This window comes from Dama dama, chromosome 17 (genome assembly GCF_033118175.1).
Source record: "Dama dama isolate Ldn47 chromosome 17, ASM3311817v1, whole genome shotgun sequence".
Classification (NCBI taxonomy): Eukaryota; Metazoa; Chordata; class Mammalia; order Artiodactyla; family Cervidae; genus Dama; species Dama dama.
The window spans coordinates 21,123,256-21,151,223 of record NC_083697.1 but is presented as its reverse complement, the minus strand read 5'-3'; the positions used below and the strand labels follow the sequence as shown (position 1 = coordinate 21,151,223).

At 36.6% G+C, this 27,968-nt stretch overlaps 1 pseudogene; it reads left to right on the top strand.

Moving 5' to 3' along the window:
- The first annotated feature begins 15,662 nt into the window (after positions 1-15,662).
- On the top strand, positions 15,663-26,437 carry LOC133071584 (14-3-3 protein zeta/delta-like; annotated as a pseudogene).
- The last annotated feature ends 1,531 nt before the right edge of the window (positions 26,438-27,968 follow it).

The following is a 27,968-nucleotide window of genomic DNA, read 5'->3' as shown; positions in this document are numbered from 1 at the left end:
GACAGACAGGGACTCAGGATTCTGCTCGGCCACAGGCAAGCTGGAGGTAAGAAGATATCCTTGATCTTATGGACAAGGACTTCTAAAATACCAAGAAATAATTTCTGCCTCTAAGAGTTATTTCAAGTTTTAAATATATTATTTCATACTTTTAGGTGACTGCAAAAGTTGCATAAATGTCGATGAAAAGTTAGACAATATAGACTCATAGACACAAGCACACACTCTCAGGTCACAATATTAACCACTCTTTAATGTGTAGCCTTTGGGTTCAGAGAACCATGTGGTATTTTAAAAAATGGTTATTTTAGGAAAAAAATTAATCCAAGGTGTGGATTCTCTCATTAGGCTATTATTATTATCACATCATGCTGTTTTTCCTAAGAGAGCAACATTGTTTTTTTGCCTAGATTCCCTTTAGTTCTATGAAAATGTCTCACACCTCACTCCCATAGCCACTTACATTGTTGCAATAAGTCGCTCATCAGTTCAGTTCAGTTCAGTCGCTCAGTTCTGTCCGACTCTTTGTGACCCCATGAATCCCAGCACGCCAGGCCTCCCTGTTCATCACCAACTCCCGGAGTTTACTCACACTCATGCCCATCGAGTCAGTGATGCCATCCAGCCATCTCATCCTCTGTCGTCCCCTTCTCTTCCTGCCCTCAATCCCTCCCAGCATCAGGGTCTTTTCCAGTGAGTCAGCTCTTCGAATCAGGTGGCCAAAGTATTGGAGTTTCAGTTTCAACATCAGTCCTTCCAATGAACACCCAGGACTGATCTCCTTCAGGATGGACGGGTTGGATCTCTTTGCAGTCCAAGGGACTCTCAAGAGTCTTCTCCAACACCACAGTTCAAAAGCATCAATTTTCGGTGCTCAGCTTTCTTCACAGTCTAACTATCACATCCATACATGACCACTGGAAAAACCATAGCCTTGACCAGGCGGACCTTTGTTGGCAAAGTAATGTCTCTGCTTTTTAATATGCTATCTAGGTTGGTCATAACTTCCCTTCCAAGGAGTAAATGTCTTTTAATTTCATGCCTGCACTCACCATCTGCAGTGATTTTGGAGCCCCCCAAAATAAAGTCTGACACTGTTTCCACTGTCTCCCCATCTATTTCCCATGAAGTGATGGGACCAGATGCCATGATCTTAGTTTTCTGAATGTTGAGCTTTAAGCCAACTTTTTCACTCTCCTCTTTCACTTTCATCAAGAGGCTCTTTAGTTCCTCTTCACTTTCTGCCATAAAGGTGGTGTTATCTGCATATTTGAGGTTATTGATATTTCTCCCGGCAATCTTGATTCCAGCTTGTGCTCCTCCCAGCCCAGCATTTCTCATGATGTACTCTGCGCACCCCATAAAACACTTGGCATGTATACACAATCCAAATTACAGATGCATACTTAGATAGAGAGACCTAAAACAAAACTAGTGGATTACACTTTGCCATGTATCATCATATTAGTTGAAAACAGCTAGGTGTAGTGGAGTCTTAAGTAGAAAACAGGAAGTAGAAGATCCAAGGTAGTTATAAACTTGACATTGTGAAGGAGCATCCTTAAGATCTTTCCTTTATCACACTAGACATATTTATTTACGAGTCTTATTTAGAGATAGTGTTTGTCTTTGCTGGTTTCTTTTTGAATCTTCTACATGTGTAGAACTTACATGATAGCTAAGTCTTATGTAAATCCATGGCTGACTCATGTCAATGTATGACAAAATCCACTACAATATTGTAAAGTAATTAGCCTCCAACTAATAAAAATAAATGGAAAAAAAAAAGAACTCAAATTGGAATAGATTTGAAGTTCATAGCCTTCCCAGGTGGCACTAGTGGTAAAAAGCCCCAGGTAGGTAGACGTAAGAGATGCGGGTCCAGTCCCTTGGTGGGGAAGATCCCCTGGAGGAGGAAATGGCAACCCACTCACTCCAGTGTTCTTGCCTGGAGAATCCCATGGACTGGGGAGCCTTTTGAGCTACAGTCCATAGGGTCACACAGAATCGGACATGACTGAAGCCAACTTAGCTCTTCGCACAAGGGTCATCTTCAGAGTTGAAGCTGTTTTAAATATATTTACATGTTTAAAAGTTTGTGGGCAAAACAAGCCCTGTTTAGTAATAAAAGGCAACCACAGACTTGCTTAAGAAAATAACCATATTAATTATATATTAAATGGTTCAAACAGAAAAGAGTAGCTGCAACTGTTTGTTTTTAGTCTCCAATGAAATACAAAAATTGAATAAACGCTTACAAACTTTTATGACAATTCAACAAAGTAATTTTACACCTGTTAAATGTAACAGTTAAAAATGAATGACGAATTTTGTATGTTTTGAATTTTCTTTCTTTTAAAAAATATTTAGAGTAACTTTCATGAATTATATTTTACAAAATAGAGTCTGTGATGTATCAGAATAAAAATGTATATACGTGCCTACGTACATTAATGCCTGATCCTGCCTTTAAATAATGTGAAAAGTACTGCTGTAATTTATTTTCTTCAGTGGCCCTATTAGACATGTAGAGCAGAAACTACTAATTCTCACTCACATATAGAAAATATTTATCTTTAAGACATTACATGATATCACCAAGGTCACAGAGAAAGCGTTAAAATCAAATACCAAGTTTTATTATCCCATAGCCTATGTGCTTCTGCTTACAGTACATATCATCAGAGAAAGTGCTACCCTATGCTAAAAATCTATTTACCTACGTACGCTGATGTTGCTTAGTTGTTAGCTAGCAATGTGGGGAGAAACACCAAAAAGTTACAAATTAACATCATCTATCTATCATCTCTCTATCTCTCTCTATCTTTCTATTTGAAGACAGACCTCAAAAGGAGCATTTAAAAGTTGCCTTTTATGTAAGCATAAGGAAGAAGAACAGGTAAAATGGGCATGTGTGTGCATGTGTGTGCATGTGTGTTTGTGAAAAATGAGTGGAGAAAACAGCTATTAAACAAGAAAAAGTATACAATCGATACAATCAAAGATTGAGCCTTTGTTGTTTTTTTTTTTTTTTTTTGAGCCTTTGTTTTAGTGACCACCAATTGAAAATTGGTATGGCAGTGGAAACCCCAAAGTTATATTTTAAATCCCCAGAATTGGACTTGCCTTGGTCTAGGGTCAGAGTTTTAATTCTACCATAATTGCAAAAACTTAAAAAAAACAAAAAACAACTTCCTGGTTTATAATCAACTGTTTCATGGAATAGCTTTGTCCTTTTTATTTGAGAAGAATTGTAAAGTTTAGGGATATCTTGTGGTGAAATATTCCTTCATAGGTAGTGTTCCTTACCTGGTATCTCAGGTAACTTAGATGACCCTCCATTGAAGACTTCACTTGCATCTATACCACCTGGGGAACTTTGTCCATGAACTGAGATAGAATTTTTCACAAGATCCAGAGATTCTAGGAATGCCCAGAATTTTTCTGAGAAAATCTAGAGCCAGTAACTTGGACATCTGCAATTAATGTTTGCAAAATTCTTCCAATACTGATGCTGACTAGAGCTGTAATATGAGGAAATAAATAAAAGTAAATTAGAATTGAGTTTCCCAGGTGGATCAGTGGTAAAGAATCCATCTGCCAAATAGGAGATGAAGGTTCGATCCCTGGTTCAGGAAGATCTCTGGAGAAAGAAATGGCAACCCACTCTAGTGTTTATGCTTGGGGGATCCCATGGACAGAGGAGTCTGGTGGGCTACAGTTCATGGGGTCACAAAAGAGTCGGATATGACTGAGCTACTAAACAACAATAAATTAGAATTAATCAGAAGAGTAAAGTAGGAAGAAAAACAACAAAAAAGGCATGACGCTTGCAAAGGGTTTAGAGGTTTGAAGCTGCCCTCAGTCAGGCAACCTTGTAGATAACCGAGTTTTTGAGATTGCCATTGTGAAGTCACCTTGGATTTGTCAGTCATTTGGAGAGAAGTGTGCATGAGATGTGTTACACACACTGATGATAGCCAGTTAATCAGTGATGAGGCCTGCATTTGCAAATATGGAAAGTAAGTCTGAATTTAGTTTTACCTCCCAATAGGTCAAATTTTCTGTCTGGAGGAATAGTTTTTGCCACTAAATAAGGCACTACAACTATCTAGTGGCAGCAACTTTGAATTTCTGAGCTCGGGTCCCAAGAACTTCAAATGAATTACTAGCTGATGTCTTGTTAATAAGTCTCATTTTAGTGATATTTGTGCCTGGCTGCTCAATCTTGTTTGAGCAGCCCCATGGATTGTAGTCTGCCAGGCTCTTTTCTGCCCATGGAATTTTCCAGGCAAGAATACTGGAGTGGGTTGCCATTTCCTATTCCAGGAGGTCTTCCTGATCTAGTGTACAGTATATATCAAGTCAAAATAGCCATTACTTTTTTTGGGGGGGCACAATATCAAGCTTTTCAATCTTAAGTTTCGTGATCAGGGATTGAACTGCGGCCCTCAACAACGAAAGAACTGCACTGCCAGGGAATTCCCACCCTTAATAAATATATTTTTTTGATGCCATTTGAAAACCTACCACAGTTTTTTTAACAATGAAATAATCTACTTAAAACTTTTCATTTATAAGATTTATAATACTTCCATAAAAATATCAGTATAGAGCATTCAATTTGTTATCATTTTAAGTGCATGTACTCACTTCTCAAGAATGTAGAATTATTTATTTAAATTTGTCCATTAGCTATTAGGTATATGACTGTATATTTTACCTATAATTTCTTAAAACTCAGAAAAGACAAAATTTATACTTCTTTCATTTGTAGGATATTTCTGATCTAAAGAGTATACTTAAGGGTTGTGTTAATGCTTCTTTCACCCCAGTGACCCGAGCCTTTTAGTAAATTCTGTTCTGATATTAGTTTTCCTAAGTCAGGAAACATTTTCCATATGTCACGGAGCATTATCCAAAGGGAGTTCACAGCCACAGTGCTCCAGCTTTATCATCGTCATTCTGGCTGTAAGGAAAGCCCTTCTTGGTGATAGCACCCATCTGAGAAATCAGACAAAAGCATTTTTGGTACACCATTGTTCTTGAGTTAGCCTCATCCCTGGACTGGAATCGTTTCACAGTTTTTATTAAAATTATTATGAAAGAACAGCTGAAAAAATAAACTAAGTTGTCTGAGTGAATCTTATTTAGTGTCATCAAAGAAAAATTATCTGTCCTAGAGCAAAAGAGTGCAATGTAACAGCTGAAATGAACATCTAAGCAGAGGCATTAGAATTTGCTGAGGATCCCAGAAGTGCTCTACTTTCGGAATACTTAAAACATAGCAGAGAAAGAAAAAAGAAGGGATAAATGTCAAATAAGAAAATTATTAAAAATTATAAAAGAAAAACCACTGTAAGAGCTATTACAGCATGTCTATGAAAGCAAAACTAAAATAAATCATCTAAGACAAATAATTAGAATAAAAATCAAGATTGTACAATCATTAATGTATTCATATGCATTAAAATGTAGTTATGTTTAAAGACATTGAATAAGTAAATATAAAGGGGAAAATCAGTTATTACATGTATACATTTTGGATACAGGCAGATTCTTATAAGCATTTAATTTTATCATTGGAAAAGGGAACAGATTTACATGGACATTATCTTTGAATTGTTGTTTGAGAACTTAGTAGACAGGAAATTTGTGCCTGCTAAAAAAATACTCAATAATGCCTTTGGTGTTGTTTCAGAATAGTTTTAGATTGTGACCATGTCAATTTGAACACTAGAACTCAAAACAAGTTTAGTTAAAATAGATCAATCAAATCTTACAGAATTTAATAATTTTTCTCAAATCGGGAAGTAAAACTATGTGATTAATAGGAGAACACACAAAGTGGGAGGAAATGCATTCATTTTAATAATGGCTAAAAACAGAAAATAACAACATTCAAGATACTTAAAACTGTAAGGTAAACAATTTTTACAATGTGTGTGGTTGCCATGAGCAATATCCATCATAATATGATCACTTATCTAAGGGGGACTTTTAAACCCAATTCTGTATATAATAATGCATTTGCAAAAGAATATTTTCTTTTCTGCTCTTTACTCTTCCTGCTGTAGCTTAATCATGAACAAAATTCAGAATAGAAATTATTCTTGCCCATGGGGTTGTAAGCTAAGTAAAATAGAGGGTAAGAAATTTATCCCTTGAGTCCTCTAGATTAGAAGTGCAAATTTGATTAGCAAAACATATACCTGACAATAAGTGTGTTAGGCTACTCTGCGTCAAACTAAATATTATCCTCAGGGACTAGCTGAGATCAGGGCATTGGTTGAGGCTCAAAGCATATAAATTATAAATGGAAAGACTTGAATGACACAGTTATTTTATGTATATATAATCTTAACTAGCTGAAGACTTTTCAACAGTTTCACAGCAGCTGTTCTCAGAATAGTAGGATTCTGATTGTTGACCAAAAAGAAAAAAATTACCTTTGCTAATGAATGCCAAGAATTGGAAACAAAAGAACTAACAAGAATTAGAAGGTTCACTTAATAATACACCAAATTTTTTTAAGTTGCAACAAACTTGTAAAAGTGCTATCATGTAATTCATAAACTTTCACACCTCAGATATAACATTTATTTAAAAAAATTTACCTCCCCAAGACATAACTTGAAATTTTTGATGAGTAACAAAACCAAGATAAATATATATATATTCTATCTATCAGTGTAAAGGAACAAAATATTTGGCAGATTAAGCCTGTGTTCAAACCAACACAAAAAGTTACAGGAACTGGCAATGCAAAATAAGCCTGTTCCACACCATATCCAATACTTTAATTGGTTGCTTGTCTTTCATCAGTAGTGAGGATGTAGTGTTTCATTTTGCCAATTATCAAGATAACTGGACATTTTAAAGATACAAAGTGGCAGGCTGAGATTATCTAAGGTACCTAAAAAATGCATTCAAAATGAATCTATGGAGATTAATCTTTTTTTGGACTAACTTGCTAAATCTGAAGGGCAGAGTCTGCTTAAGAAACCTATCAAAATTCCCTGAAAGTCCATGAAGGAGGTTCTTGGCCAAAATCAGCTTTCTCCCTGTGAGAAAGTTCTTTGGAAGACCACATATTTTGTTTTTAGAATTTGTATAGCATGTAGAAGAAAATATATGCATGTACAAAACTGCCTAAAATGAAGCATTTCACACTAAACGTAAACAAAATATTTAATATCTTCTTCCCAAACAAGTGATTTAGAACAGGCAAATGTTCTTATATTTCATATTGGGTGTGCTCTATTTTTCTACCTAGAACAGAAGAAAAAAAAAGTCTTCTTCAAAAGAAAACATAAAGTTGGAGAGAATTAAAACAAATACCAATTTTATTTTGTTAACAGGAGCCAGATACAGAGAAGAGAGACAGAACATTCTGCATCTTTGGACCAGTTTGTGATTAATCATAGGTAGATTGCCTCACAGAAGATAGAGCCAAACTCCTGGGAGAGGTACAGAACATGCAGGATGTTTTAGCTAGTAAATGATGACTTGTCACTAATCCTGAGGTCAGGACATATATTAGGATGGCAGACATATCCTGGTAGGCAACATGTGCATGCTCAGTCACTCAACTGTGTCTGACTCTTTGAGACTCTCATGGATAATTCCTGAGAATTATCCAGGCAAGAATACTGGAGCGGGTTGCCACTTCCTACTCCAAGTGAGCTTCCCAATGCAGGGATCAAACCCGCATCTCCTGTGTCTCCTGCATTGGAAGGCAGTTTCTTTACCACTGCACCACTTGGGCTGTGGTTGAGAAGCATAGGAGCAGCTAGATGTTGACCTATATGGAACTGTGCTCTCCTTCTAAAATATTCTGTTATGTGCTGTGATGGAAATTCTAAAAAGTTTCGACATCCCAGCCAGAAGGCATACAGGAATAATCTCTAAAGACTATTCTCATCACTCTAAAGAAGTGATGAGGGCAATAGCTTTCCACAGCACCCCAGAGAGTGGATTTCTGGCAAGTCCTGCCAGCATGATGTCATAATGGTTTCCCTGTCATCAGCGGGCATGGCCATGCTCTCGTCAGCACGATTTGGACTGAAGCCCTGAAGAAGAATCAGGTCATCTCCCTTGGGTATGCTATCTCAGCCTTAATGGTAGTAACTGTTCCTTGTAACTGCTGTATTTCCATTGTCTTTCAAGCTGTCTTCAGCCATTACATACCAGCCCCTTGTTGCTCCAATCCCATTATAATTAATAGCTTTTATTGGAGTACAGTTGGTTTACAATGTTGCATTCATTTCTGCTGTACAAAAAAGTGAACCAGCTATATGTATATATCTGTCCGCTCCCTCTTGACCCTCCTTCCCCTCCCACCTCTCATCCCACCCATTCATCGTCACAGTGCACCACGCTGAGCTTCCTGTGATCCACAGCAGGTTCCTACCCTCTGCTTTGCACACGGCAGTGCACATACGTCAGTTCCAGGCTCCCAATTCATCCTACCACGCTCCCCTCCCGTGTCCACTCATCAGTTTCCTATGTCTCTGTCCCTATTCCTACCCACAAATAGGTTCATCTGGACCATTTTTCCAGATCCCACATGCGGGCATTAATACACAATTTTTTTTCTCTTTCTGACTCACTTCACTCTGTATGAAAAGAACTCTAGACCCATCCGTGTCTCTACAAATGACTCAATTTTGTTCCTTTTTAATATTAAACTTTCTTAGTCAATTGTGTGTGGTTTCTCTATTTCGATTGCACCCAAACTGACTTCTCTGCCATCTGGTTGGCTACTAAAAGGCTTCAAAACGCACCTACTATACTGCGCAAACCTTTCACTGAGCATGTACCGTGTCAGTGTCAGCTACGAGGGGTACACAACAAACAGCATGGATGCAGACATCATTCTGGTCTTCAACAAATGTAAACCCCACCCACAGAAACATGATGTAAACAGAACACTACAGTAAAATCGGATAAAGTTCTGGTGCAGGCGTAATGTATACTGAATTGATAGGAAAGGGGACAGGATGATGGAGGATGGAAGGTTATGTCCTGAATCATGTGGAAAGACTTTCTACCTCCTTTAAGTAGGTGTGTGCACTCTAAGTAGTATCAGAAGAGAAAGTTTCAGGGAGGGAAAATAAGAAATTATTTTGAAATTTTATGTCAGAAAATAACATTAGATCTCTCAGGCACGATGTTTTCTGGCACTGGAGATTCTAAACAGAGACCAGATGACTATCCCAAGGGTTAACTTTGGGACTTAAGTCATTTTCAAGGTGCCAGTCCTTTGATTCTATGATTATACAGCCAAGTCAAGTTACTTGGTCACATTGTACTTGCTTTTTCTCCTGTGTTCCATAGCTTGCTTAATTGTACTTTACTCTTCCTTGACAATAATTATAAAAATAAAAAGTATATTTTCAATTTCTTCTTATACTATATTTATACCTGGAATTATATATAATTTCCTATTGACAAGGTATCACTCAAGCCTGTCCTGTAATTTCTTTGTAATTCCTTGTCCTGCATCATGTACTCATTTTTCCACTTCTATTAATAATAATTACACAATAGCTGTCCCATTTATTTGATGCTAAGACTTTTTTCTAACTAGTGACCCATTCCTTACTTTTCTAATGTATATCTGTATGTTAGAGTTTACAGTGCTCTGAAACAAACCAACCAAATTTTCAATGACTTCTGGTAATCTGTTAATAATATATTCTTTTAGAATTGTAATATACAGTGGAACTATATGTAACTTTGCTCTGTATTTTCCAAGTCTCCTGTAAATGTGTTACCATATTTTCCTAATTTAAAAAATAAAAAGAAAGAGAAAAAACAAAACAAAATAATATATATATATATATTTAGCATTTACCCTAGAGATTATGCCAGCTTTCTTAACAACAGAAAAATATAAAGCATTCTCTCATTTTCTGACAAAACAAATGTTTGTCTTAGAAACATTAAAGTGCTCTCTCCTTTGTGTCTTTTACATTTTTTTATGTATTTTAGCTCTACTTATATTTTAGAATAAGCTATTACAAGTATTGTTTTGTGGAGGTTATATTCAGTTTTATTTGTCCACACTATTTATTTACCCTTGCTGGCGCTTCATTCTCTTCTGCATTTCCACATTTCCTCCATGGGCTCTGAGCAACCCTGCTTGTTCTTGGCCCAAGAATAGAAGGGCCTGACAATACTTTGTAACAGTTTCTAGGGTTGTGTTTTCAATGAGCAGTCTTGAGGACTGAGGTATCATCTGCTGCTGGACAAAGATCAAGGATATTGCTGCTTGCCATCAAAGCGGAGAATCCTCTAGATCAGTGTTCATCTCCTGAAGTACAATGTGGCATTGTGTAGGTATCCACATGGGCATCCCGCATCACTCTATGGACTTGTAAAGCATCAGGAACTGGTATAAAATGAAGTTCATGCTGTATGTTGGGCTGTGAGTAATAAAGTTCTTTTTTTCTGACTCAAGGATCTCCTGTCTTCTGCCAGCATTCATGAATAACAGTAAAAGACTAGCTAATGAACCTCTAAGTAAGATAAAATCACTCTCCAGCATAGTTCTTCCCATTATAATTCATTAGTCTGTGTTCTTCTCTGTCTGATCTTTTTTAAATTCTGAGTTTTAATCAAATTAAAATCCTGAGTTTTTACTCTAGAGCTTGTCATTTTCAGTTCAAGTATTCCAATTTATAGCTTTATTTTCATACACTTTGATTCTCTATTGAAAGTTTTCATGTTTTCACTTAGTTTTTCCTTTATTTACCCCATGTACCCCCATAACCTGATTATATCGGTCATGTGAATCAGCTCCTTGTATTTGATTTTCTTCTGATCATTGATCATATGGTCTTCCCTCTTTGCATGTCTATTTATTGTTTATTATGTTAGACTTCTTGTATTAAAGACTTATATAGACTTCAGATACTGTTATTTGCTACCAAAGAGAGTTTGTAAGGCAGAGAAGATGAAGATCTGATCACCATAATATGCTCAGAATATATTTAACAAACAGACAAACAAAAACCTAAGGCAATTACAGAAATAACTGATAGAAGCAGAATATACAGAACAAAGTTTGGTAAAATTAGTCCCACTGAATTTTGCTCTAATGATTCAGCTTAGCTAGCCATCACATCATAAAATTCAATTTGAAGTATGAAACACTATCATACTTGGTAATCACTTGCCCAGCATATTAAAAAGCAGAGACATTACTTTGCCAACAAAGGTCCGTCTAGTCAAGGCTATGGTTTTTCCAGTATTCATGTATGGATGTGAGAGTTGGACTGTAAAGTAAGCTGAGCACCGAAGAATTGATGCTTTTGAACTGTGGTGTTGGAGAAGACTCTTGAGAGTCCCTTGGACTACAAGGAGATCCAACCAGTCTATCCTAAAGCAGATCAGTCCTGGGTGTTCACTGGAAGGACTGATGGCTGAAGCTTAAACTCCAATATTTTGGCCACCTGATGTGAAGAGCTGACTCATTTGAAAAGACCTTGATGCTGGGAAAGATTGAGGGCAGGAGGAGAAGGGGACGACAGAGGATGAGATGGCTGGATGGCATCACCAACTCAATGGACATGAGTTTGGGAGTTGGTGATGGACAGGGAGGCCTGGCATGCTGCAGTCCATGGGGTCGCAAAGAGTCAGACACGACTGAGTGACTGAACTGAACTGAGCTGAACTGAACCACTTCCCCCACCCTGAGCTATGTAATAGGAAAACTTAAGTTGAGGGGATTGAAGCACTCACCATTATAGATCCAGGCTCTTCATGGAGTGTCTTTAACTCTTAGTTCTGTCATGTATCAGGCTCTAAAGGATCTTAGGTTTCAAACTAAGAAAGCAGAAGTCTCCATGATATCCTTTAGTCAACAGTTAATAAAGGGACAATTCTCCTTCCCAGGCTAATTCTAAAAACTTGAAGCATTTGAACATACACTAATCATTTGATATGAGTCTCAGTGAAACCTAAAATTACCTAAGACTGCTGCTGCAGCTGCTGCTAAGTCGCTGCATTTGTGTCCGACTCTGTGCGACCCCACAGACGGCAGCCCACCAGGCTCCCCCGTCCCTGGGATTCTCCAGGCAAGAACACTGGAGTGGGTTGCCATTTCCTTCTCCAATGCATGAAAGTGGAAAGTGAAAGTGAAGTCACTCAGTCATGTCTGACTCTTCACGACCCCATGGACCACAGCCCACCAGGATCCTCTGTCCATGGGATTTTCCAGGCAAGAGTACTGGAGTGGGGTGCCATTGCCTTCTCCAACCTAAGACTCTAGGTTGTACTAAATCTTTTAGAATATTCTGTTTTACTCCAAGAGGGAAATCAGTAGCTAGGAAAAACAAAACAAAACAAAACAAACACTGCCAACCTATGCATGAGAAGAGAGGAAAGCAGAAAAATAGGTACTTTTTTGGGAGACTACTATTGGAGTATTTTGTGTGTGTGTATTTACTGTTAAAACAAACATCTTTCAAAAAATAAAGCAGTACACAGTATTTTTTTAAAAAGCTGTGTGTATTCACAATGAGTGGCTGTCATACGTCCACTATGTAAACCTAGCTTAGGTGAATCCATGGTCCTTTGCCATGACAAGAATAGATCCATGCAAGGGCACCAGATACAGTTATGACCTCTTTATCTGTGTCTTTAAATACAGCCTTCAGATGCCAATGACCTGTATCAACAGAAATATTACAAGACATTTCCATTTACTTTTTTAAACTTTTAGCCCAAAGTTGAAGTTCTTGGTCATAGTAGAAGTGGTTATGAAAATAAATTTTGAACGCATATTCCCTGAGTACTAGGAATTGTACTAGGAAAAACATATTATTTCCAGTGATCTCAGTTCAACACAAAGAAAAGATACCATCATCCTTATTTATAGATGAACAGAGAGAGAGAACTTAAGTGGAAGAACTGAAATCTGAACACAGATCTCTCTTGACTCAAATAGCCATGTTTATTTCATATGATTATTGCACCTTCCGACTGTTTTGATCCATGGTTATGGTTGCAAAGATTGTTGAAAGATTATGGTGAATGTCTCAGTGTCAGACTGAAGACTTTGTGTCGAATTTGTCATTTTTTATGGGCTGAGATATAGCAAGTAGAATAGACATCATCAGGCATAGCATGTATGAAGTAAGTATGATTTACCCCTTTGCAAGGCTAGCTCATGTTCTGTATTGTTTGTGAAACCTCTGATTGTGGAGTCTGCCCTCCTTTGAGTCAGGAACACATTCCAAGATGCAAATCTGCTTATTTTTTTGTGAGGCTCTGACAAGAAAATTAAGCCAAACTTTCTCTAATTGATAGCAAAATCTGTGGGATATATATGTGTATATATATATATATACATATATATATATATTTATGAAGCAGATGTGAGTATTTTGCTGTTTCTTATGGGTTATGCCCCCAAGCAATTGTCATTTTCCCCCCAATTTTTCTAAAAATTATTTCCAAAGATATAAAAAGTATGAATTTTTAAGGCTGACATTTACTCCACATTGCCCTTGGCATAGAAGGAAATAGGGATTGTACATGAAAAAGCACCTAAGTGTGTGCTCAAGCTAGAGACTCTTAATCCTGACCCATTAAGGAAAACTGAAATGATTTAGTGGGGCACAGATCAACACCTAAAGAACACACAACTTGACTGAAAGATTGAGGATTATATCATAAAAAATGGGAGAGGTAAACTAACAGTTTTAGAAAAGAATCCTGGGGCAAACTCAAGAAATGATCAAAGGGAAGCGCTACTAATGGCTTTAAAGCTTTTGGTAAATTAATGAGAATGACCTAGGTTAACCCATAAATTAGCTAAGTCAACTATCAATGTTATTTATGGGAGCAACACATCGCCAGAAAACAAAATTTAAGTATTGATGTACAGGCCCATTTCTGTGTGGTCAAAATGGATTTGTGCTTTAAATATCTTCCTGATATAATTCACATTTCTTCTTCAATACCTGTTACTGCTCTGCAGTTTATAATCACCCATTCTCTCTGAATGTTCTTTCTTTTAGCACAATATTCGTTTTCAGGCATATTCCTGTATGATGCACATTTGTTTTTCTTTTAAACTATATACACGTTGTGGCATGATCTGGACAGATTAGTCATAGCAAATGTTTCCAGAATGTTATTAGTACTATTTCTAAGTTCTGGATATCTTTCTTAAAGATAATTCCTAATCAGCTCTAAACCACCAAAATGTAGCAAAACATATGTATGCAAGTAAATGTATAAAAATATATATTTCACGTTCACTTCAGAGTGATATTTCTAAACATCATTATATTACTGTTTTGTTTAATATCACTGGTTATTTGTGATTACAAATTAGGTTTCCAATAATTTAAGAAAATTAAGCAGTGGTAGCTCTTTTCTATATTTCCAAGCATTCAAATCGCTTCAGAAATTCAAAACTTAAGTCAAATCACTACATTTGTTCATATAGTGTGAAATACTATTATTCCCAATGAAAGAATATAATTAGAAAATCCTTTCTAAACTTACTGACAGTAAGGCATCAAAATATAATATCCTGTCTCTGTTTGTTTTCTTGTATTGCTAAAATTTGCTTAATATTTTATTATTTATCCTTACTCAGATTCATGAAAACAATTTTTTGTTTGCATTACCACTACATATAATGAGCAGTAGCTTAATGATACTTACATTTAAAACATCAAGTTCCTCCAATCCTTACTATTTCTTGATCATTTAGTTCATACAATAGTTAACTGACTTACTTAAAAAGAAAGATCTGAGTATAGATATACTTGGCTATAGAAAAAGGCATGAGCACACACATAGATAAAAGCATATCGTAAATACTTTCTATTATCAATACTCTAACTAAAGATGATAAATGTTAGTAGACCTATTATATTTAGACCAGCCAAACTAATTCAAGTTGATCAATGGAAGAAAATAAGTCCATGCAAGTTATTACATGAGATGAAATCTAATTTTTGATTAAACTTGTAAAAATTAATTTGCCTTAAAATGTTCTGAGATTCAGGCACATACAGAACTCTGTTTGAAAGTTGGCAGAATTATAGCTATACCCCCTCCAATTATGACACAGTTGTTCTCAGATTACTATCATGAAATTAACTGTGAAGAGTCTTGGTGAAAATGTGCAATATAAATACATAGCTGATGAGCTAGAAAGTATTTTAAATTTATTCACTAAATCTAAAACATCACTTCTTTGGTTGTATATTACACAATAGAAATAGTGGTCAGAAGTGAAAGAAATGAGAAGACAATGGAAAAAGGAGTAAGAATCCTTTCAAAAATACTGTGATGTAAAGCATCTATGTATAAAACTAACCTTGGAGTATCAATCATCTTCAGTATATGGCTTCAGGTTTTAGATTCCATTAATTTGAATGAGCATCAGTCAGCTGAACAGAGAAAGCATTTACAATGGAGGGAGATGCTTTTTCAAAATCAGGATATAAACCCTCTTTTGACAATTTGAAGTGTGATTTTCTCAGAGATAATCCATTTCAAACCAACAGTGACTACTCATTTTAATTAGATGCAGGCAGTTTTGCAAATTAAATTCCCACCTTGAAAGTCAAAATTCCAGAAGGAGAATGCTTTCATTTTGTTAATTGCTAAATGAGTTTTCCAAACAAGGTAGAATGAAGAAGGTGGGGAGGGGTCCTAGACAGCAGGTGGATCTTAAATGGCACACACCTGTGGTTATGAAGCAGCCTCTGAGTAGGGCTAGAATGTTCGTGCTGGATGTACAAGCCCTCGGAAGATTATTTGTCTTCCAAGTAAACCATCCTAGTAGCTTCATTTCAAAGTAAAGCCAATCTTTTTTCTCTTTTCAGTCATGTGCCTTCATGATTCTGTCTTGAATTGGACATATGTGAAGTTATTTGAATTAAAAGTATGATCTAATACCCCAATACAAGATGTGATGCTATGAAGTACAGCATGCTAATCCCTTTTGTGATATTCACTCCCTTAGTGGCCTAAGGCAAAAATCTTTGTCTAGGTTTCAAAGACATATGAAAGTGCATGTAAACGTACAAATCACACGCACCCTCACAAGCCCCTCTATTTCAATCAAAGGGAAAGACTTGCTTGAGATTCAGTTCACGTTTGAAAGAAAACTTAGGACTGGTTTCTCTATGCAAGTAAAATTCTTGAAGGCTTCTTCCTACCTGAGAGCCTGCGATCCTTAGAAGTGGCTTCAGGCAATTCGGGGAAGGATTTTCAAGGAGAGACTGACCCCTGGAGGCAGACAGAGCTCCCTTTTGGCTAGATCTTGCTTTTGTAATTCTTGGAGCAATTAAGTAATGGACTGATAAGAAGAGATGACATCCATGGCAAATTCCAGTAGGCGTCTTGTCTACCTTTTCAATTCCTCCTTGACACATTCTAGCTTAGTTATAGAAGAGCTAATAGAATCATAAATGGTGGAATATAAAGATTTTTGAAATCATACACTATTGAACCCTAAACTCCATGAAGATAGAAAGTTATTTTATTCAGAATTATATCCTCAACTCTCAGCAAATGGCTCACACATACTTAGAACTAACTAAAAGTGTGTGGGAAGATTAAATGAACAAATGAATAAATATAGTCTAAGTCTCTTATTTTACAAAGATTAAGGAAATTTCACAAGGTCCCATACTTAGTAGAAGACAGGAATGCTGATTACTTAAAACAATGTGGGTAGAACGAAAAAGATTTAAAACATTCCTCCTAAGATAAGAGTCAGAAGGAGCCTGTGGAACAGATAATAGCGATAGTTATTTTATGTCAGCCCCTAAACACTGACCCCTGTACGTCCATCTTTGGAATGACATTGATAATTCCTTTCAAAAGGAATCCAGAAACTTCACTGACTTCCTGCGCACAAAGAGAGGAAAGGGGGCTGAGAGAATTGCTCGCTCTGTGTGACTCATAAGCTTTAGGCCAAAACACAGTCACGATGAGAAAGCTTTAGATTCTCCAAGGTAACTCCCCTCCCAACCGATGATGCAAATTAATCTGATTTAAGACAAAGAGCATTATTAACTGACATTATTCATGGTAAAGTCTGGTTTAGACATTTGATAGGTTACTTAAATGTTAATGCTTATAAATGAATCATGTAAAAGAGACTTTGGTGTGGGAAGAAATATGAAGCCATGATAGTTTTGACTATTAGACACTTGTCAAGGCACTGGCAAAGCAAAGGCAGGAATTTTTTCCTAATAATTCTACAAATTTCCAAAAGAAGGTAGATTAGAAAAATCCAACACTTGTTGAAATCGCTCACCTTCTTGTATATTTTAACACTCTTGTTAATTATACTGTGATTAGGGTTTTATCTTTTCCTTTGCTCTTAAATTCTCTCATGGGCTTTTGACCATCAAGTGCCCAAGTGTGCAGTATATAGCTTAAAAACAAACAAAAAAGACATTGACTCAATTGGAAGACAGACTTTATAAACTCTATTATTTTATTAGAATCAATCATGCTTTTTTCTGCATTTAAATTGTGCTCCCAGGAGCAGTTTTTAAATTCAGAAAAACACAGCTGCAAATATAAGCTATCTTCTCCTCTTTCTTGCCCCACAAGTATGTACATCTTTTTATAATACTTCTGAATTCTTGCTTCAAACACTTCAGTTCTTCTCAAATTTCCTCAGCTCTTTGTTGCTCTGCCTTACAATCTAGAATTAGTCTATATCAGTCACCACAATTGCTTCTTCTCTTTTTAAAATAAAAGCTTATTTACTGACTACAAATGTAATTTTGCACTCCATGCATTAAACAAAGACAATTTCATAGGGAAAAAAAAAACCAATTTATAATCATACTGCTAAATATAACCACCACTAACATTTTGGTCATTTCTTATTGAGTTGAACAATTGAGTCTATACCATGCATTTATTTTCACAGGCTTCTTGCTGTACTAAATAATGCAGTATTCTAATGTCATTAAAATTTTATTTAAATGTTTTCTTGCTTTTTCTTTGTTTTCGACATGCTTGCTTTTCCAACTTTTTAAGTCTTTAGCACTTTGAGAAATATACTTTAAATTTTTAGAAATTCTACTAGTCATACTTTAGTTTTATTTTTAAGGTTATTTTTAATTGGAGGACAATTGCTTTAGAATATTATGTTGGCTTCTGCCATACAACAACATGAATCAGCCACAAGGGCACATATGTCCCCTCTCTCCTGAAACTCCCTGCCACCACCCACCCCATGCCACCCATCAACAGATAAGTGGATAAGGAAGCTGTGGTACATATGTACAATGGACTATTACTCAGCCATAAAAAGAAACACATGTGAGTCAGTTCTAGTGAGGTGGATAAACCTACAGTCTGTTATACAGAGTGAAGTAAGTCAGAAAGAGAAAAACAAATTTTGCATAATATATTAACTCATATATATGGAATCTAGAAAAATGGTACTGGTGAACCAATTTGCAGGGCAGGAACAGAGACACAGAGGAAGAGAACAGACTTTGGACACGGCAGGGAAAGGAGCGTGTGGGACGAACTGAGAGAGTAGAACGGACAGATACACACGGCCAGGGGTAAAATAGCTAGTGGGAAGCTGCTGTAGGGCCACATGGAGCTCAACCCATGCTCTCTGACATACTTTATGTTTAAAGAACACTGGAAACATATTTATCTATTCATCATAACCAAGAAGGAATATAATTTGAGACAATATTAACTTATCTTTATTCCTTTCACATCTTGTCACCATCTTCCTTCACTTTCTAGGTTTTGGGAGGAATTAGGAACAAGAACATCATTCTGTCCGTCTCTGTTAATTGCTCAGTCAAGTTTGACTCTTTGAGACCCCATGGACTGTAGCTCACCAGGCTTCTCTGTCCATGGGATTCTCCAGGCAAGAACACTGGAGTGGGTTGCCATTTCCTTCTCCAGGGGATCTTTCTGACCCAGAGATTGAACCCAGGTCTCCTGCATTTCAGGCAGATTCTTTACCATCTGAGCTATCAGGGGAGCCTAAGAATATCCTTATTAAAATTTTATTTTACCATTATCCATTCTGTTTTTAGGCATACATTCTAAAATTTTGAACACTTTTTTTGTTTTGTTTTTTTGTTTGTTTGTTTTTTAACACTTTTAAGAACAAATTTCTAATGAATATTTTGAGAATCTCATTTGACTAATTTAATGCACAGCATCATAACACTTACTATAACATTTACCATCCCCTCCCCTGATTCCTTAATTTTGTTTTAATTCATTAATGACAATGTGCATTTAAGCTTTTCTCTTGTCTCATTTCTGGTAAGTTTGGGATTGAGATTTATTCATTTTGAACTTTTACCTATTTGATCTATAAAGCTTAATTGTAACAAAAGAATATTAACTTAAATTATATATTAAGTCCCTCTTGTTCCAGGTACTTTGTTTATCCTCAGCATTCTTCTCTTAAAAAGAAAAAAATTAATTATCTTATTCTGGTAAGAACACTTAAGATCTACATTCTTAACAAACTAAGTGTACATTCCATTGTTGTTGATTTAGTTACAATGGATATAGCAGATCTCTAGAGCTTATTGATCATAATTAACTGAAATTTTCTGCCCTCTGATTAATAACTGCCCATTTTCCTGTCCCCTCAGCCTATGGCAATCATCATTCCACTATTTGCTTCTATGAATTTGGTGGTGTTAATTTTCCCCCCCAAGAGCAAATCAGATACAATAACAAATCAATTCCCACTTACTTATTTTTGAGGTCTTTACTCTTAAGGGGAACATATAACCCAGTAGGATTGAACTGAAAGTCTCAACCTGTAGAAATTTTGGTTTACCTACACTAGAGATGTCATCTTTCTCTCCTCATACCTGTCAAATTCCTGCTTCAACTTTTCCTTCCATGAGCTATTTTTCAGTAGCTCAGTATTAAAAAAATAAGTATTAGAAAAACCTAAAGTCAAAGATTGAAAGAAGGTCAGCCAAATATTAAATATTTTGGAAAAGCAGAAATCCTCCTCCTTAGTGCTTCCCATATTATCTTCACATTGCTGTTAAATTTTTAATTTTTATGTAATTCTACTTAGTTGCAGTAAACTTTTTTTTTATAACATCAGGTTGATTTTAGTCTTCCAGTTTTTTCTTTAGCTTTTTCTTTCCACATCAAAGACCCATAGATCTTTGTATATTGAGAATGACAAATAATTTTATAAAATATTCCTTCTCTGTGTCATTTAGTTTTTTTGAGGTCTGTTACTCCTGTTAGTCTTCCAACTGGTCATGGCTTGTTTTTATCTTATTTTTATAATGGTGTATTATTTCTTTTTTACTTACTCTAAAACTAGGAGAAATCTAACTAGTGAAATGAGTTTGATCCTCAGAAAATGTTAAATCTAAATGCACTTAGAATCACTCCATATATGGAGTCTTAACCAGATTCATTCTCTGTGCATGATTTACATTTTTATACCTAAAGCTGGAGGCTATGCAAGAACACACAACTGCTGTTCCAAATCTGACCTTGGTAGGCATATATCTTGTGAAGTTATGATATCTTGAAATGAGTTTCTCCTATCCTGATGAAACTCAGGTTGACAATAAACCCCCAGTATTCCATCTTACCTTCTGCCTAGCAAACATTTGCTCACAGAGAACAAACTAATGGTGGATTTAGGGGTTGAAGAAAAAGGGAAGAGAGAAACAAAGGTACCAGGCAGTAGAAAATGCTCCTAGAGTTTTCAGGTTAATATAGAGCCCATTTGTCAGAAAGAGGAAATGGTGAATGAGAAATATTTCCATTCACTTTGACACAATGAGGATTTTTTTTTTTTAATTCTGTAGTGCATGATGATTGGTATTTTTCAGGTCTGTTTTATCAACTTTACTGCTAGTGGAAACTCTTTCCAGGTTCTGGCAATAGAATAATACTCTGTGCTAATTTTCAGTGTCATTTAGACTTTACTAATTTTGGTGCTTCTTAAGCATTACATTGGGAATTGGAAAAGTTTCCATCAGGGGCTACTAACATCCTAAACTAGAATCTACTCTATAATTAATTTTTGTTAGTTATATCTTCAATCAATGGATAAGTGTGTTTACTGTTGAATTGTGGCAATGGAAACAATCTTAATTCAATTTAATTCAATTCTGTTTATGTGGTAATTATTGAATTTTAATTATTGGAGATAGAATCCCAAATTGACGTAAGTGAAAAAGGAAGTATATTCCCCCATATATCAGAAGAGCTCATGAATAGAACTGTTTTCATGTATGGATTAGTCCATGAGTTCAAATATGTTCAGTTCTCCAGCTTTTTCCATTTCCCAATCTCTCAGATCTATTTTCCAGTGTTGATTTCATTTCTAGAAAAATTTTCTAATCAAGCAGCATCCAGAAATTTTAAACTTAAGTTCTTCTAGTACATCCCGGGTGGCTCAGATGGTAAAGAATCTGACAGAAAGAAAGAGGTTCTGAGGTAAAATCTGACAGAAGTAAGGAGGTTCTGAGGTAAAAACTGACTGAAAGAAGGAGGTTATTTTGGAAAGAGAACTAATAATAATTACACAATATTCATCAACTGCTTATTCTATGTCAAATACTATTTTAAGTCTTTTATTGACTTTTCACAACCATACTATGAAGTATGTTAATATTTCCATATTTATAGATGAAGAAACTGAGGCAAGAAAAGGGAAGTAGTTTCACATACATACAATTAATAAATGATCACACTATTTAATATTGAACGATCACTTCTTTCTATTTCATCACTAAAGAAAAGCTGACATATGAGATCATCTTTCAACATTTTCCTGGTGGCTTCCCTGGTGGCGCAATGCAGGAGACCTGGGTTCGATCCCTCAATCGGGAGGATCTTCCTGGAGAAGGAAACGGCAACGCACTCTAGTACTCTTAACTGGAAAATTCCATGAACGGAGGAGCCTGGTAGGCTACAGACCGTGGGGTCGAAAAGAGTCGGACACGACTGAGCAACTTCACTGGTTCACTGGTTTCAACATTTCACAACTTGAAGTGAAAGTGTTAGTCACTCAGTCATGTCCGACTCTTTGTGACCCCATGGACTGTAGCCCACCAGGCTCCTCTGTCTATGGAATTCTCCAGGCAAAAAGACTGGAGTGGGTTGACATTTCCTTCTCTAGGGGATCTTCCAAACCCAGGGATTGAACCCAGGTCTCCTGCATTGCAGGTGAATTCTTTACCATCTGAGCCACTAAGGAAGCCCTTTTACAACTTGGGAAACACTCTTATTTATCTGAATTGGTTTTGGTATTAAATAACACTCTAGATCACTGGTCAAAATACATCAAATTGATGTCCACTGCTAAATATGTACACTCCAATTTTATTTTTATTTTGAATAATTATTTTACATGTTCTAGAAGTTGTTCTCAATAATGTATTGATTTTAATATTTTAAATTAAAAATTAAAATATATTTGTCATTGTTTAGTCACTAAGTCGTGTCTGACTCCTTTGTGACCCCATGGACTATAGCCCACCAGGCTGTCTGTCCACGGGATTCCCCAGGTAAGATTACTAGAGTGGGTTGCCATTTCCTTCTCCAGGGGATCGTCCCAACCCAGGGAATGAAGCTGAGTCTCCTGCGTTTGCAGGTGGACTCTATCACTGAGCCATGGGGGAAGCTCTTTAAAAAGCATACAATGGTAGAAAATAATAAAAAGGAGACCATTTTTTAAATCACATAGCTTTTAACAATATCACATCCAATGTGTTCAAGTTCTACTATTTTTCTTACTACCACTAATTTTTTTTAAAAATTGGGTATTCTTTTGCTTTTACATTAGCAACAATAAATAAAAATGTGTCTAATTTTCTCCTATATATTATATTTGAAGACTTGTTTATAGAAGGTACATTAAATGTGATGTTTATTTTACTTATTGGTGAAAACAAGCTATTAATTTTTAAAATATTCATATATTTTAATAGTGTCACTAGGATAAAGCAGCCTGAAATTTTTCCTTTGATTTTTCAACTGTAATGATCCAAACTATTATAGTATTTGGATAATTCTGACAGTTTTGTTGTTTGGAAACTGATAATTGTGTCATGAGCAAAATATTTGGACAAATGCCAAATGGCATTACCCAGAAAATGATCATCAATAAGAGCTTATTTAATAAAGCATTTGTCCAGAGAGTAGAACCCTATATGAACCAACAGTCAAGAATTCTGCACGACCTCGCTTTGTGCCGTGACTTGCTTTGTGAATTGGAAAAATCAGTTAACCTCTTGGTGCTTCAGATCAGTCATCTATGAACTGAGAAGAGTAACATTTGCCACCTAACTCACCAGTATTTTATGAAGGTTAATGAGCTTCAGAGTTTATAAAGTGACTTTTCTTCTTGGATTGAAAGTCTCTTGAAGAGTATTAAATAGCACTGCTATATTTTTTATTAATAAATATTATTTATTACAATATAAGAAATAAATTATCCTTTGAAAGACCCATGAAATTACAAAATATGTGATAAGATACTTCTAGTAAGGTTACCCCACATTAACCATGTTATCTGAGGGGTAAGAAAAGTTTCAATATCACTGCCATCAAACAGAATTCACTTCTATTATTAATTTCTCAAACTTCTGTGTCCCAATAACACATGTGAGTTAGAGTTCTTCCAACTTCAATTTAAAATGTCTTAGTTCTTGGTCTGACAGTAACTAGAAAAAAAAAATAAAATATCTTAGTTCTAATCAATTTGTTAAACTCTGTTATCTATTGATATAGCTTTATGAGTTGAATATTAAAAAGAAAAAAAATTTTCTCCACTGAACAATGTGACCACTCTTACTCCCACATTGAATTAATAATTAAGTTTTGACAGAAATTCACAAAAGTAAGGTGATTTGGTGAAAGGAGGAAATGTGTCCTGTCACACTGCATTTTCTGAAATAGTTTTGCCAAAGATTTGCATGAGATAAATAACATTTTTAATAGCACAAATTTGATAGGATCCTGAATTTTAGGTGTAATGCTATAAATCCTATGTTTTATGGATTTTTAAATTTTATATTACTTTATATATTATTTTCAAATTTGAATGAGGGAAAATTACGTAATTTTCATGCTGTTAAAATTTTTTTTTTAATTTTAGAAAGAGAGGTGTCAACATATAAGTTATTTAAGCAACACTGCTTAAATTATAGTTCATGTTTTTACTTTGAGCACTGAATAACTCCTATTATATTTTCCATTAGGACAATGTGTGTGTCCTTAGTTGCTTCAGCCGTGTCTGGCTCTTTGTGACCTTGTGGACTGTAGCCCGCCAGACTCCTCTGTCCATAGGATTCTCCAGGCAAGAATCTTGGAGTGGTTTGCCATACCCTCCTCCAGGGAATCTTCCTGACCCAGGGATTGAACCTGCACCTCCTGTGTCTCTTGCATTGCAGGTAGATTCTTTACCCCCTAAGCCACCTAGGAAGTCCATTAGTACAATCTGTATGTGTAAAAACACATCTCACATATTTCTCCTACTTTATTTTAGAAGCATAATAAAAGGAAAACTAATAGGGAAAGTACCAAATACATACATTTTGCTCTTTTTATTTCTCTCCCAATAGAAGAAAGAGCCTATATAAAAAGAAAAGTATGCTCATGGTTTTTTCCTGACCACGGAAATCAGAGAAATTATCTGATTGTATTTTCAGTCTAAAATAAATACAAGTTTTAGAGCACATTGTCTTAAAAGTTCACAGAAAAATATTCAAACTAATTTTAGAAGTGTTGGGGTATCACTCACCCAAGGACTGTCACTGATAGGGAATTTATTTCTTTGGGCTCCCAATCAAAGTATATAACTATATAAAGATGAAACCGAGAGCTTTTGAGGAACATTAACCCACTATACGGAGAAGGCAATGGCAACCCACTCCAGTAGTCTTGCTGAGTCCCATCCGTCTGCCGTACCTACTCCAGACACAGAACATAGATAAAAATATACTGGTGCAGAAGGCCAAACTGGCTGAGCAGGCTGAGCAAGATGATGATGTGGCAGCCGGTGTGAAGTCTGTAGCTGAGCAAGGAGCTGAATTATTCATTGAGGAGAGGAGTCTTCTCTTACTTGCTTACAAAAATGTTGGAGGAGCCTGTAGGTCATCCTGGAGGCTTGTCTCAAGTATTGATTAAAAGATGAAGATGCTGAGAGAAAACCAGCAGATGGTTCAAGAATACAGAGAGAAAATGGAGATGAAGCTGAGAGATATCTGCAGTGATACACTGTTTCTTTTGGGAAAGTTCTTGATCTCCAGTGCTTGACAGTTCAGTTCATTTCAGTCGATCAGTCGTGACTGACTCTTTGCGACCCCATGAATCACAGCACGCCAGGCCTCCCTGTCTATCACAAACTCCCGGAGTTTACTCAAACTCATGCCCATCGACTCGGTGATGCCATCCAGTCATCTCATCCTCTGTCATCCCCTTCTCCTCCTGCCCCCAATCCCTCCCAGCATCAGGGTCTTTTCCAATGAGTCAACTCTTCACATCAGGTGGCCAAAGTATTGGAGTTTCAGCTTCAGCATTAGGCCTTCCAATGAACACCCAGGACTGATCTCCTTCAGGATGAACAGGTTGGATCTCCTTGCAGTCCAAGGGACTCTCAAGAGTCTTCTCCAACACCACAGTTCAAAAGCATCAATTTTCGGCACTCAGCTTTCTTTACAGTCCAACTCTCACATCCATACATGATCACTGGAAAAACCATAGCCTTGACCAGATGGACCTTTGTTGGCAAAGTAATGTCTCTGCTTTTTAATATGCTATCTAGGTTGGTCATAACTTTCCTTCCAAGGAGTAAGCATCTTTTAATTTCATGGCTGCACTCACCATCTGCAGTGATTTTGGAGCCCAAAAAAATAAAGTCTGATACTGTTTCCACTGTCTCCCCATCTATTTCCCATGAAGTGATGGGACCAGATGCCATGATCTTAATTTTCTGAATGTTAAGCTTTAAGCCAACTTTTTTCACTCTCCTAGCAGAGAGCAAAGTCTTCTATTTGAAAATAAAAGGCGACTACTACCATTCCTTGGCTAAGGTTGTTGCTGGTGATAATAAGAGGGATTGTGGATCAGTCATGGCAAGCATACCAAGAAGCTTTTGAAATCAGCAAAAAGTAAACACAACCAACACATTCTATCAGATTGGATCTGGCCCTTAACTTTTGTGTTCTATTATGAGATTCTGAAGTCCCCTGAGAAAATTGGCTCTAATGCAAAAACAGCATTTGATGGAGCCATTGCTGAACTTGATACATTAAGTGAAGGGTCACACAAAGACAGCACGTTAATAATACAGTTACTGAGAGACAATTTGACCTTGTGGACACTGGAGACCCAAAGAGATGAAGCTGAAGCAGATGAAGAAGAAAATTGCCCAGTCTTCCAACTTCTGTCTGCCTCATTATAAAACTCGTACCATAGACCATTTGTCATCTATGCTATCTACTGATACTTGTTTATGATTTCTCACAGGTTAATGTTACTTCTGTTTGAATTTCTATATGTTCCATGTGTTTTTTTATGTTTAATATTGGAGGAGTAGAGCCAGTTAATGGGCTTTCCTAGTAGCTCAGCTGGTAAAGAATCTTTCTGCAATGCGGGATACCCCAGTCCAATTCCTGGGTCAGGAAGATCCCCGGGAAAGGGATAGGCTACCCACTCCAGTATTCATGGGCTTCCCTGGTAGCTCAGATGGGAATGAATCTACCAGCAAATGCAGGAGACCTGTGTTTGATGCCTGGGTCGGGAAGTTCCCCTGGAGGAGGGTTTGGCAACCCACTCCAATATTCTTGCCTGGAGAATCCCCACAGACAGAGTAGCCTGGAAAGCTCCAGAGGTCACAAAGAGTTGGACATGACTGAGTGACTAAGCCCAGTGCAAAGCCAGTTAACATATAGGGAGTTATCTGTTTTCATCTTGAGGTGGCCAATATGGGGACATGGAAATTTTGTACAAGTTATAAAAGTTTGGCTTCTGTTTCTGAGTAGTCATGTATGGATGTGAGAGTTGGACCATAAAGAAGGCTGGGCACTGAAGAATTGATGTTTTTGAACTGTGGTGTTTGAGAAGACTCTTCAAGACTCTCCTTGAAGTCCCTTGGACTGCAAGGAACTCAAAACAGTCCATCCTAAAGGAAATCAATCCTGACTATTCATTGGAAGGACTGATGTTGAAGCTGAAGCTCCAATACTTAGGCCACCTGATGTGAAAAACCAACTCATTAGAAAAGACCCTGATGCTGGGAAAGATTGAAGGCAGGAGGAGAAGGAGATGACAGAGGATGAGATGGTTGGTTGGCATCACCGACTCGATGGACATGAGTTTGAGCAAGGGCCAGGAGATGGTGAAGGACAGGGAAGCCTGGCGTGCTGTGGCCATGCAATCACAAAGAGTCATATTCAACTGAGTGACTGAACAACAAATAAAATTTGGCATAGTACTTTTGGTACATTGTGGCTTCACAAGGGCCAGTATTAAAACTGCCTCCGTGTCTAAGCAAAGAAAGCTGCCTATACATTGGCTTGTCCTGGTGGGGGATAAAGGGGTAGTTGGCTCCAGTCACAGGTGTAGTTGTGGGTACGTTAAGATTTACAGCACTTACATGGCTGTAGTAGAAATGGATGTCCCATAGATATTACGTGTTAAACCAGGTGTTATCCGTGGAATACCCATTCCCAATGTGCACACTGTTGACAACAGTTACAGAAGTGTTCGTTTAGCTGTGACCCAATTTTCCCGAATAAGGGCAGAAAAAATTCACATTCCATTATTTGTAGTTACCTGCCGTTCATTTTCATTATTTTTGCTATACTCATTTTATTTATATTTAAATGTTTTAGGCAACCTAAGAACAAATGTACAAGTAAAGATGCAGTAAAAATGAATTGTCTGATATCCATTGCTTCATGTATATCAAGCATGGCATTAAAACACAAACA